General features: G+C 45.4%; 2 pseudogenes; both read right to left on the minus strand.

The window, feature by feature from the left end:
• Positions 1-1338: 1338 nt before the first annotated feature.
• Positions 1339-6505, minus strand: LOC100680808 (annotated as a pseudogene).
• A 3404-nt stretch (positions 6506-9909) lies between these two features.
• Positions 9910-10852, minus strand: LOC100092118 (annotated as a pseudogene).
• Positions 10853-11101: the final 249 nt, after the last annotated feature.

Consider the following 11101-nt stretch of genomic DNA (forward strand, 5'->3'; position numbering starts at 1 on the left):
TATAAACCAGATTTCCAGCCTCCCAGTACCATGTTCTTTTCATTAGTTCACTCTGCCTCCTTCCAAAAAGTGATGAGAGGCCCATCAAAGGCAAGAACTGATGACTGACTTGACTGGACACTTACTAAATTCCAGAACAACAACAATAACAACAACAGCCACTGAATAAAAATAATAATGAAGATAAAAATAATAATGATGATTAATGTCCAGTGTCATCTTAACTAAAGGATAAAACTCATGTGAGGGTCCCAGAGCAGAGGAGGCCACACAAGTCAGCCCCCATGAGCTCTACATATGCTTTCGGTGGGGTGGATGGTGAAAGGAGAAGGAGCAGGGGGGAGAGCAGGGACAGACTTACTTTCTCGATGATCAGGTCTCTGAAGATGACCCTCAGGAAATGAACTCGGAAGGCCATGCTCGGTCTCCCTCGAAACCTGTGTATTGGTGCTTCATCGAAGGAGGAGAGGATCCGGACCAAGGAACTCTGCCCAACCTCTTCACACCCTGGTCTCCCCACCTCCTGCCAGCCTCCTCCCTGTGGCTCCTCGACAAGCAGACCCTCTCTCAGAGTGCCCGACCCAGGCCAGTCAAAGGTCAGCTCCTCTCCCTTTGTCCCCACAGCACTTCCGAGACCAGATCAGATTCAGAACCCAGGAGACCTTCCCATGCTCCAGACCTTTGGGGAGAGGGAAAAGCTCTCAGGGAGCACAGAGAGATGCTCCTCTCCCTCCTCCAGTACCAGAGTAAGGCGTGGCAGTGGGGTCTAGCACTGCACTAAACACTGGGAAAATTACCTTAGGGAGAAATAGACATGGTCTCTGGAAACTTCCCCATCTACGCATAATTGGGCAGAAGGCTGCCTACAGAAATATAAGGGTAATGACAAATAAGGCAAGAGCAATAGGAGTCGGTGGCCAGAGGAGAGGCTCCAGGCTCCTCGTGGCCCGGATTCCAACAGCTACAGCCACGGACCTGGTTCTCTGAGCGGGGAGATTGGTAACTTTGAAGACCAGCGTGGAAGGAGGCAGACTGGTTTTATCCGCTGCGTTTGCAACGAGCTCCATGGACCATTGCCAGGAGTTTCAGCCCGGCCACGGGGAGTAGCGCACAGAAGCAGTAATGACTCTACATCATTATTCATGGTGGTAGCCAGTGGAGACGGGGGCCTGTGGAGAACGGGGCCGGGGGGATCTCGGAGGGCAGTGCTGGGCGTTCAACGCCTAGCGATGAAGTGGGGAATGCAGGGACCCAGCCCATGGCTGAGTTTTTCCCTACCCCCATCCTTAGCCTTAGCTACCCCATCCTTAGCCTTAGGGAGGGGAGAGGCTCATTCACCTACCCGGTGCTGTCCCACAGGTCCTTTTGGCTGGGTTTTGTCTTTAGCCATTTACACCTCAAGCTAATATCATCACTGGCCCCACCCAGGAACTGCCCTCAGGAATTCACAGCCACCAGTTCTTTCCCAAACCTTTCCCAGTAGAGAAACACACAAATTTAATCCATCAGTAGCATTTACTGTGTGCAGACCTCCATCTCAAGCCCTGAGAAAAAAACTGGTAGAGGTAGAAGGCATGGAACCTGCCCCCAAGGAGCTTGCATTCTAATGGGTAAACAGACAGAAAATGAATTACAGATAAAATAGGAAGATAGAATTATGGGCAAACTAGGGCTTAAATAGAAGAGCACATATTGTACAAGTACCAGGTATGAGCACTTCCTGTGTGCAGAGAACTGTACTATTTCTTGCCCAATTAATCAATCAACCTGTCAATGGTATTTACTGAATGGTTAATGAGAGGTACTAAATTCTTGAGAGAGTACAATAGAATCAATAGACACATTCCCTGCTCTCAAGTGTCTTAAACAAGGAAGGAAGGTTTGAGAAGGAAAAATAGCATGACCTAGTGGGAAAAGCACGGGCCAAGGAGACAGAGGACCTGGGTTATAATTTCATCTCTTCCACTTGCCTGCCTTGTGACCTTGGGCAAGTAAACTAATTTCTCTTTGCATCAGTTTCTTCAACTGTAAAATGGGCATTCATTTCTCCCTCCAGTTTAGGCTGACAACAGTCATGATGATGATGATAATTTACCACTAGAGAGGTCAGATTAAATAATTGAATTTCCAGTTGAATAAAGATGAATACACAAGTACAGAAGATGGGTTTAATTAAGGTCATATGTGCTAAAGTTAGCTCATGGGTTAAGATACTGGGAGATTAATTGGGAGAAGTTAAATTGATAGGAACAGAAGTTCTATGTGTAGTAGGGAGTGCTTAAGTACTAAGGAGGTAGTTGAAGAGGAAACCTGGGTAAAAGAAAAATTAAGTAGGGAAGAACTCCTGGAGAAAGAGGGATTTCAGAAGGGCTTTTAAGAAAGAGAACCGTGGTCTGGCATATGTGAAATGCGAGGGAGTTCAAGATAGGAGAAAAGACGTAGAGCAAGGGTTCGGCAATGATACACCATTGGGGTGTAGCGGGATGCCAGACGGCATAAGCAGGAGAGAGAAAATGCTGAAAGACAGCCTTGAAACTCATGGTCAGGAGTATCTGCTTGATGTGGACAGGAATGGGCAACCGTCAGAAGGATTTGACTAGTGACGGGACGTGGAAGTCCCTTCTTTCTCACACCAGACAAACCCCAGATTTCCCCACGTTGACAGCCCTCCTAAAATCTCACCTCCTCCAACAAGCTTTCTCCAATTAATTCCTCACTCCCCAGAGCCATATCATTCCTTCAGCCGACTCTAGAGCATATGGAAGTACTTATTCCCTCCTTAGTACTCATTTATATATGTTCGATTAATTCAGTTGTTTTTGACCTCTCTAGTTGTAAATATTTTTACTTTGGGTAAGCTCTTTGTAGGCAGAAAATATGTCATTTCACTATTCTGTGCTTCCTAAGCACTTATTACAGTGCTTGGCACCAGGTGAGCACTCTATAAATGCTAGTATTATTACTATTCTTATGACTACTACTATTATTAATCAGTCAATCGTATTTGTTAAGTACTTACTGTGCACAGAGCACTGTACTGAGCTCTTGGGAAAGTACAATAAAACAGAGTTGGTAGACACATTCCCTGCCCACAATGAGCTTACAGTCTAGAGGGGGAGACAGACATTAATATAAAGGAATAAATTATGGATATGTTCATGAGTGCTGCAGGGCTGAAGAAAGGGTGAATAAAAAATGCAAATCCAAGTGTGAGAGCGATGCAGGTTTAGAACCCACGTTCTCTGAATTGCAGGCCTGTGTTCTTTCCACTAAGCCATGCTGCTTCTCAGAAATATAAGGCAATGTTTCCCCTTGACAGAATGATTTCTCTTAAGGTCATAAAGAATGAATGATTAGGTGTGAATCAGTGGTATTTATTGAGCAGGTAGAAATGATTTAGGCTCTATTTTAGGCACTGTAGGGAATATACAGTGATTGAGTCATTGAGGACTGCTTCCCTCTCCCCCATGAGAGTGGTGGTGGGCAGGGAATATGCCCTGTACTTCTGTTGTATTTTCCCACATGCCTAGTACAATGCACCACATTTAGGAAGCAATCAATAAATATCATCACTGTTATTTCTGCATAGCTCTCCTTTGTCAACTCCCACTTACACTGCCCTCCCTCCCTCTTTAAGAAACACCAAACCTGGAACACCAGGTTCCTTAGGGCCTGCTTAACCTGCTCATTCCTCAAAGTGTAGATGAAGGGGTTCAGCATGGGAGCCACGGAGGTGTTGAGCACTGCCACCCCTTTGTTGAAGGAGATCCCTGTCTTGGGGGATGGGTTGACGTAATAATAATAATAATGTTGATATTTGTTAAGCTATTACTATGTGCAAAGCACTGTTCTAAGCGCTGGGGGGATGCAAGGTGATCAGGTTGTCCCTCATAGGGCTCACAGTCTTCATCCCCATTTTACAGATGAGGTAACTGAGGCCCAGAGAAGTTAAGTGACTTGCCCAAAGTCACACAGCTGACAAGTGGCAGAGCCAAGATTAGAACCCATGACCTCTGACTCCCAAGCCCGTGCTCTTTCCACTGAGCCACGCTAGACACAGCTGCCGTAGGAGATGGAGACCATGACCACGATGGAGGAGCAGGTGTAAAAGGTCTTTCACCTCTACTTGGAGGAAGAAGTTCTTAGGATGGTGCGGGTGATGGATGTGAAGGACACGGTCACTAGAGCCAGGGTGAACAGGAGAGTCCCGAAGGCCAAGAGGAAAGCCATTAGCTCCAAGAATCAGGTGTCTGAACAGGAAAGCATGGGAGAAGAGTCACAGATGAAGTGGTTGATGATATTGGAGGGGCATAAATTATGACGGAGGAGAACGATGACTGACGGAAAGACGACTAGGATCCCAGCCAGCCAGGAGCAGAGGACCAGCAGGGGGCAGAAGGCCCCACTCATGACTGTCGTGTAGTGCAGTTGCCGGCAGATGGCAATGTAGCGGTCGTAGGACATGGCGGCCAGGAGAAAGGACTCCATCACCACCAGGGAGATGAAGAAGAACAGCTGAGTGAAGCAGTGGAAAAGGAATTGGTTCTGTCTCCGATGATGATCGTGACCAGGAATCTGGAAATGCAGGCGGACGTGAAGGCTATCTCCAGCAAGGAGAAACTGCGCAGAAAGAAGTACATGGGGGTGAGGAGGCGGGAGTCCAGCAAGGTGAGAGTGGATGATGGTCAGATTCCCGGTGACGCTTAATGCGTAGGTGAGGAAGAGAATGAAGAAGAGCAGAGCATGCAGCTGCGGTCATCGTGAGCCCCACGAGGATGAACTGTGTCACCACCGTACCATTTCCCTTGGTTGCTTGTTCTCCTTGACTAGACCTGTTGATGCAGCAGAAGGGAGAGAGGAAGTGAGGGGTGGCTCAGAAGCAGCCTGTGTCCCAGATGGAGAGGCCAGGAGCAGTGAACCCCTGCTCTCTCCCTTCCTTCATTTAGTCGTTCATTTATTCAGTCGTATTTATTGAGGACTTATTGTGTGCAGAGTACTGCACTAAGCGCTTGGGACAGTACAATATAACAAAAGCAGACACATTCCCTGCCCTTAACGAGGCTACTGTCATTTGTCAACACTAGCTGCAATGCACAAGTACTGTGTCTCTCCCGTTCTAAACTGTGAGCTCATTGTTTGGTAGGGATTGTCTCTATTTGTTGCCAAATTGTACTTTCCAAGCGCTTAGTACAGTGCTCTGTACACAGCAAGAGCTCAATAAATATGACTGAATGAATGAAGTGTCCAAACAAGAGGAGGAGGCAGTGTCTTTGAACTATCGACTCCATCAGCCTCTTTTCTGATCTTAGTGTCCTTGGTTTCAATCTCGCCTTTACCAACACTTTTCTCTGAATTAATCCCTCTCCTCTATAATCTCCCCCACTACACTGTTAACTCCGTGAAGACAGGGATTTTTTATGGTATTTCATAAACACTTACCATGAGTCAGGCACTGTGATAAGTGCCGGGTAGATTCAAGCCAATCAGGTTGGACACAGCCCATGTCCCAATGAAGCTCATAGTCTTAACCCCCATTTTACAGATGATGTACCTGTGGCACAGAAAAGTTAAATGACTTGCCCAAGGTCACACAACAAAGACGTGGCCTAGCTGGGTAGGACCCAGGTCCTTCAGACACCCAAGTCCGGACTCTAATAACTCTGATTTACTCTCCTAAGAGCTCAAAATCGTGCTCTGCACCAATCAAGTCTGTGCTTAGTCAATTCTATGGATTGATTGTTTGACTAAGAGTGGGTTCTAAATTAGTGATATTGATTAATTAATTTACTGTTTGGCAGATGAGTGCGCCGACAGAACATTCAGATCTATTACCTGCAGAACAGCAGATGGAGGAAAGGGAAAATGTTTCTCATGTCAAACAAAGACCACACAATTTTCCCACTCTCTCTGATGGCTTTCTCAGGACTTTGACTCAGCATGCACAGACAGAAGAGACTTTTGTGTTAAAGTCTAGTTCCACCTCTTGGGCACACGGAAGCAGTCTCTACCTCACCCAACTAAAATCTCAGCAGAGGACATTCCAGGCCAGAGGCAGGATGCGGACCAGAGGTCAGCAGTGAGACAGGCAAAATCGAAGTAGAGTGAGTACGTTGCCATTAATAATAATAATAATGTTGGTATTTGTTAAGCGCTTACTATGTGCCGAGCACTGTTCTAAGCGCTGGGGTAGACATAGGGGAATCAGGTTGTCCCACGTGGGGCTCACAGTCTTAATCCCCATTTTACAGATGAGGGAACTGAGGCACAGAGAAGTTAAGTGACTTGCCCACAGTCACACAGCCGACAAGTGGCAGAGCTGGGATTCGAACTCATGAGCCCTGACTCCAAAGCCCATGCTCTTTCCACTTAGCCACGCTGCATTAGAGGAGCAAAGTATGCGGGCTGGATAGTAGTAAAAGTAATGAAGTGAGGCATACATTCATACATACGTACACAGACATACATTCTTTTCTTTTCCTTCCTCACTCCATACTGCTTTTTCCATGGCCTCTTGGTGACTCGAGAAAGAGAGATTCATCACTGCCCAGGATCGTTCATTAAATAGGATCAGCTCTGATCACTCCCAGCAGCCCTCAAGTTTGAAGACAGGAAGGAGATATTAAAAGCAGATACAGTAAGATACAGTAATTACAAGTGTTTTCTTTCAAAGTTGATTTCACTTTTCCTGTGAAGAGCAGTGATATCATCATTCTCTTCGCAGAGCAGTTACTCTTTCCTGTTACAGAAATGAAGAAGGAAGCAGTATTCCACCAAGGCAGAATCACGAATTCTGCTAACATCACCTGAGATCATCACTTGGCACTGATCAGGATTAACCTCTTCCCTCCAATTTAGCTTGTGAACCCCATTTGGGACAGGGACCTGATAAACTTGAATCTGCTCCAGTGCTTAGAACAGTGCTTTTTTTAATTTATTAATGACTCTCTCCCCCTCCAGACTGTAAGCTCATAGTGGGCAGGGAATGTGTCTATTGTTGTATGGTACTCTCCTAAGCGCTTAGTACAGTGCTCTGCACACAGTAAGTGCTCAATAAATATGATTAACCGACTGACTGACTACTTAAAACGTAGTGATTATCAAATGCCATAAGAAAACAGATAGATTACATTCCGAGGGCCCTAAAGGTTACTTAACCCATTTTACCTTTATCTGGGATCCATCATGGTGGAGGTGGAGATGGAAAAATGATTTGGAGGAGAGTTATCTTGGCTGACACAGATGGAGAAGACAGTCGATTATCCAGGTTTTTTTCCCAGCTCTGTCTCGGGTCTTTTGATCACCTTGGGCAAGTCATTCAAATACGAATCACAATCACACTCACAAAACTTACAAGTACATGACTATAAAAGAAGAAATGAACAAGGTAGTGAAAGTGGCTGAGGGGACACCCCAACCAGGAAAGGGAGCTATCAATCCAGGAAGGTTTCCTGGAGGAAGTAGCATTTGGCTCTGAAGAAGAGTTCCAATGTGTTCTGGCTGAGGGAAGAGAGCAGGGCGTCTCCTGGAGCGGGAAGGGAGTAGTATATGGAATACTGCAGGATTGCCAGCATGGTACATTTGAAAGGTTTGCTTGGGAGGAGGAAAGGCCACAGTCTGGGTAGGAGGCTTGGGAGAAGAGATTAAATTGGTATCAAAGAGATAGCAGGGTGACAGTCCTAAAGCAAACAGAAAGGAGTTTTCATTTGATGTGAGTAGAAATGGGTTAGTGAGAAACATGTGACACATTCTCAGCCACTCTAATGGGTGAGAGAAATAAACTATATTGATAAATAGAGTGAACAGAATTAGTTACTGAGTGTTCAGTGAGATTCCCTGCTCCATCACTTCCCTGCTATGTGGCCTTGGGCAAGTCACTTCACTTCTCTGTGCCTCAGTTCCCTCATATGTAAAATGTGAATCCTATGTAGGACAAGGGACTATGTCCAACCCGATTTGCTTGTATCTACCCCAGCACTTAGAACAGTGCCTGGCATATAGTAAGCACTTAACAAATACCATAATAATAATTAATTTTTATGCTCTCATTAAATATGATTTACTCTCGTGAGTAAGCTCTCATTAAATACGATTGAATGAATGAATGAATTATGTGGGGTTAGTGGTGGCCTGTCAAATATGAACGAAGCGGGATTTCCAAGCCAGAGGGAGGACGAGGATGAGGAGTCTGTGGTGAGAAAGAAGGGTTTGAGATGCAATGAGTAGACTGGTATTAAAGAAGCTAAGTTGTGTGGGTTGGGTTGTAGTAGGAGATGAGGGAGGTAAGGTAGAAAGGAGAGAGCTGATTAAGTGCCTTAAAGCCTATAGTTAGGTTTTTCTATTTGATTCACAGATAGATGGGCAACAATTGGAGATTTTTGAGGAGAGGGGAGATATGGACTGAGCCTTTTCTTAAGAAAAATGATCCGGGCAGCAGAGTGAAATATGGACTGCAGTTGGGAGAGACATAGAATTACTACTACTACTACTACTACTACTACCATTTATTCATTCATTCATTCAATCATACTTATTGAGCGCTTTCTGTGCACAGAGAACTGTACTAAGCGCTTGTGAAAGTACACTACAATATTCATTCAATCTTTCTTTCAGTCATATTTATTAAGTGCTTACTGTGTGCAGAGCTCTGTACTAAGAGCTTTGGGAAGTATAGTACAACAGTAAAGACTGACAATCCCTGTCCACAATGAACTCAGAGTCTGGGGTGGGGGGAAAAGATATCAGTACAAATAAACGGGCATCAATACAAGAAAATTAAATTACAGGTATATACATAAGTGTTGTGGGGCTGGGAGGTGGGGAAGAGCAAAGGGAAGAAGTCATGGCAATGTAAAAGGAAATGAAAGATGAAGAAAAGTGGGACTTAGTCCGGGATGGCCTCTTGGAGGAGATGTGCCTTCAGTAAGATTTTGAAGAGGTTGGGGGAGAATAATTGTCTGGCAGATTTGAGGAGGAAGGGCATTCCAGGCCAGAGGCAGGATGTGGGCTAGGGGTTGGCAATGAGACAGGCGAGATCAAGGCACATTGAGAAGACTAGCACTAGAGGAGTGAAGTGTGCTGACTGGATTGTAGAAGGAGAGAAACAAGGTGAGGTAGGAGGGGGCAAGGTAATGGATTGCTTTAAAGTCAATGGAGAGGAATTTTTGTTTGATACAGAGGTGGATGAGCAAGCACTGGAGTTTTTTGAGGAGAGAGGTGATGTGTCCAGAACGTTTTAAAAGAAAAATGATCTGAGCAGCAGAGTGAAGTATGGACTGAAGTGGGGAGACATAGAAGGCTGGGAAGTCAGAATGGATAGACTGATGCAGAAATCCAGGCAGGATAGGATGAATGATTGTATTAACATGGTAGCAGTGTATTAACATGGTAGCAGTGTGGATGGAGAGGAAAGTGTGGATTTTAGTGATGTTGTGAAGGTGGGATCTCAGGATTTGGTGACAGATTGAATATGTGGATTGAATGAGAGGATTCAAAGATAACGCCAAGGTAACAGGCTTGTGAGACAGGAAGGATGGTGGTTCTGTCTATAGTGATGGGAAAGTACTACTTGTACTATTCCGAACCCCATGCAGGATAGAGACTCTGTCCAACCCGATTTGCTTGTATCCACCCCAGCGCTTAGTACAGTACCTGACAGTAAGCACTTAACAAATACCAGTTATTATTCTACTACTCTTACAATACAACTAGTTCTAAAGTTGTTGCAGGAAAAGATGGGGCAGGTCTAGTGGTCAAAGTGATGAGTGACTCAGACCTGGGAGTGGAAACAGAAAAAGAGGATGAGGAAGGAAGATCTGAAGGGGGAGCTGTAAATTTGTCCTCACTGAGGAAAGCTTTGGCCATTCAGTTTCATTTTCTGTTACAGAATTACAAACAAGTGTCCAAAGAATCTTATTTCTTCTTAGAGAAAATCACCCTCTTGGTTAAGTCCTTGATGGCTTGCTTCACCTGCTGGTTTCGTAGGGTGTAGATAAAGGGGTTCAGCATGGGGGCCACGGAGGTGTTTAGCACTGCCACCTTCTTGTTGAAGTCTAAACCTTCCTTGGGGGATGGCTTGATGTACATGAATATGCAACTGCCATAAGAGAGTAAGATGACGATCATGTGGGAGCAGCAGGAGGAAAAAGCTCTTTTTCTTTGCTGGGTGGAGGGCAGTTTCAGGATGGTGCAGGTGATGGCCGTGTAGGACATGGTGACTAGTGCCAGAGTGACCAGGAGTGTCCCCACTGCTAATATAAAATTCATCTGCTCAAATAATTGCGTGTCAGAACACGAGATTTCCAGCATGGGCACAGTGTCACAGGTGAAATGGTTGATGACGTTCAAGTCACAGAAGTCCAGCTGGAGACTCAGGATGAGGCCCGGAAAGATGATCAGGAAGCTGATCATCCAGGAGCAGAGGACCAGCAGAGTGCAGACGCTCTGGCTCATGATGGTCAAGTAGTGTAGCGGCTGGCAAATAGCGACATAGCGGTCGTAGGACATGGCGGCCAGGAGGAAGAACTCCATCGCCCCCAGGAGGATGTAAAAGAACAACTGAGTGACACAAGCATTATAGGAAATGGTTCTGTCCCCGGTCGAAATAGCCACCAACAGTTTGGGAATGGTGACGGGCGTAAATGAAATTTCTAGGAAGGAAAAGTTCTGGAGGAAGAAATACACTGGGGGTGTGGAGGTGGGAGTCCAGTAGGGTGAGGGTGAGGATGGTCAAGTTCCCAGTGATGCTTAACAGGTAACTGAGTAGCAGGAATAGGAAGATGACAATTTTCAAGTCTGGATTGTCTGTCAGCCCTAGGAGGATGAACTCGGTCACTGAGGTCTGATTTCTCATTGCTGATTGTATTTTCTTCAGGGTCACACCTAAGGATGAGAGAGGAAGCAGAACTGAAGTTGGTCAAGTAATTTTTCTGTTTATTGTTATATTATACTCTCCCAAGCGCTTAGTACAGGGCTTTGCAAACAGTAAGCGCTCAATAAATATGATTAAATGAGGAAAGAGGATGAAAAGGGAAACTCAAAGAAACCAGTTGGAATGCTTCTCCTTCTCCCATTGGAATGAATCATTATCATCACTGGCTGAAAC

The sequence above is a fragment of the Ornithorhynchus anatinus genome, chromosome 10, assembly GCF_004115215.2.
Source record: "Ornithorhynchus anatinus isolate Pmale09 chromosome 10, mOrnAna1.pri.v4, whole genome shotgun sequence".
Lineage (NCBI taxonomy): Eukaryota > Metazoa > Chordata > Mammalia > Monotremata > Ornithorhynchidae > Ornithorhynchus > Ornithorhynchus anatinus.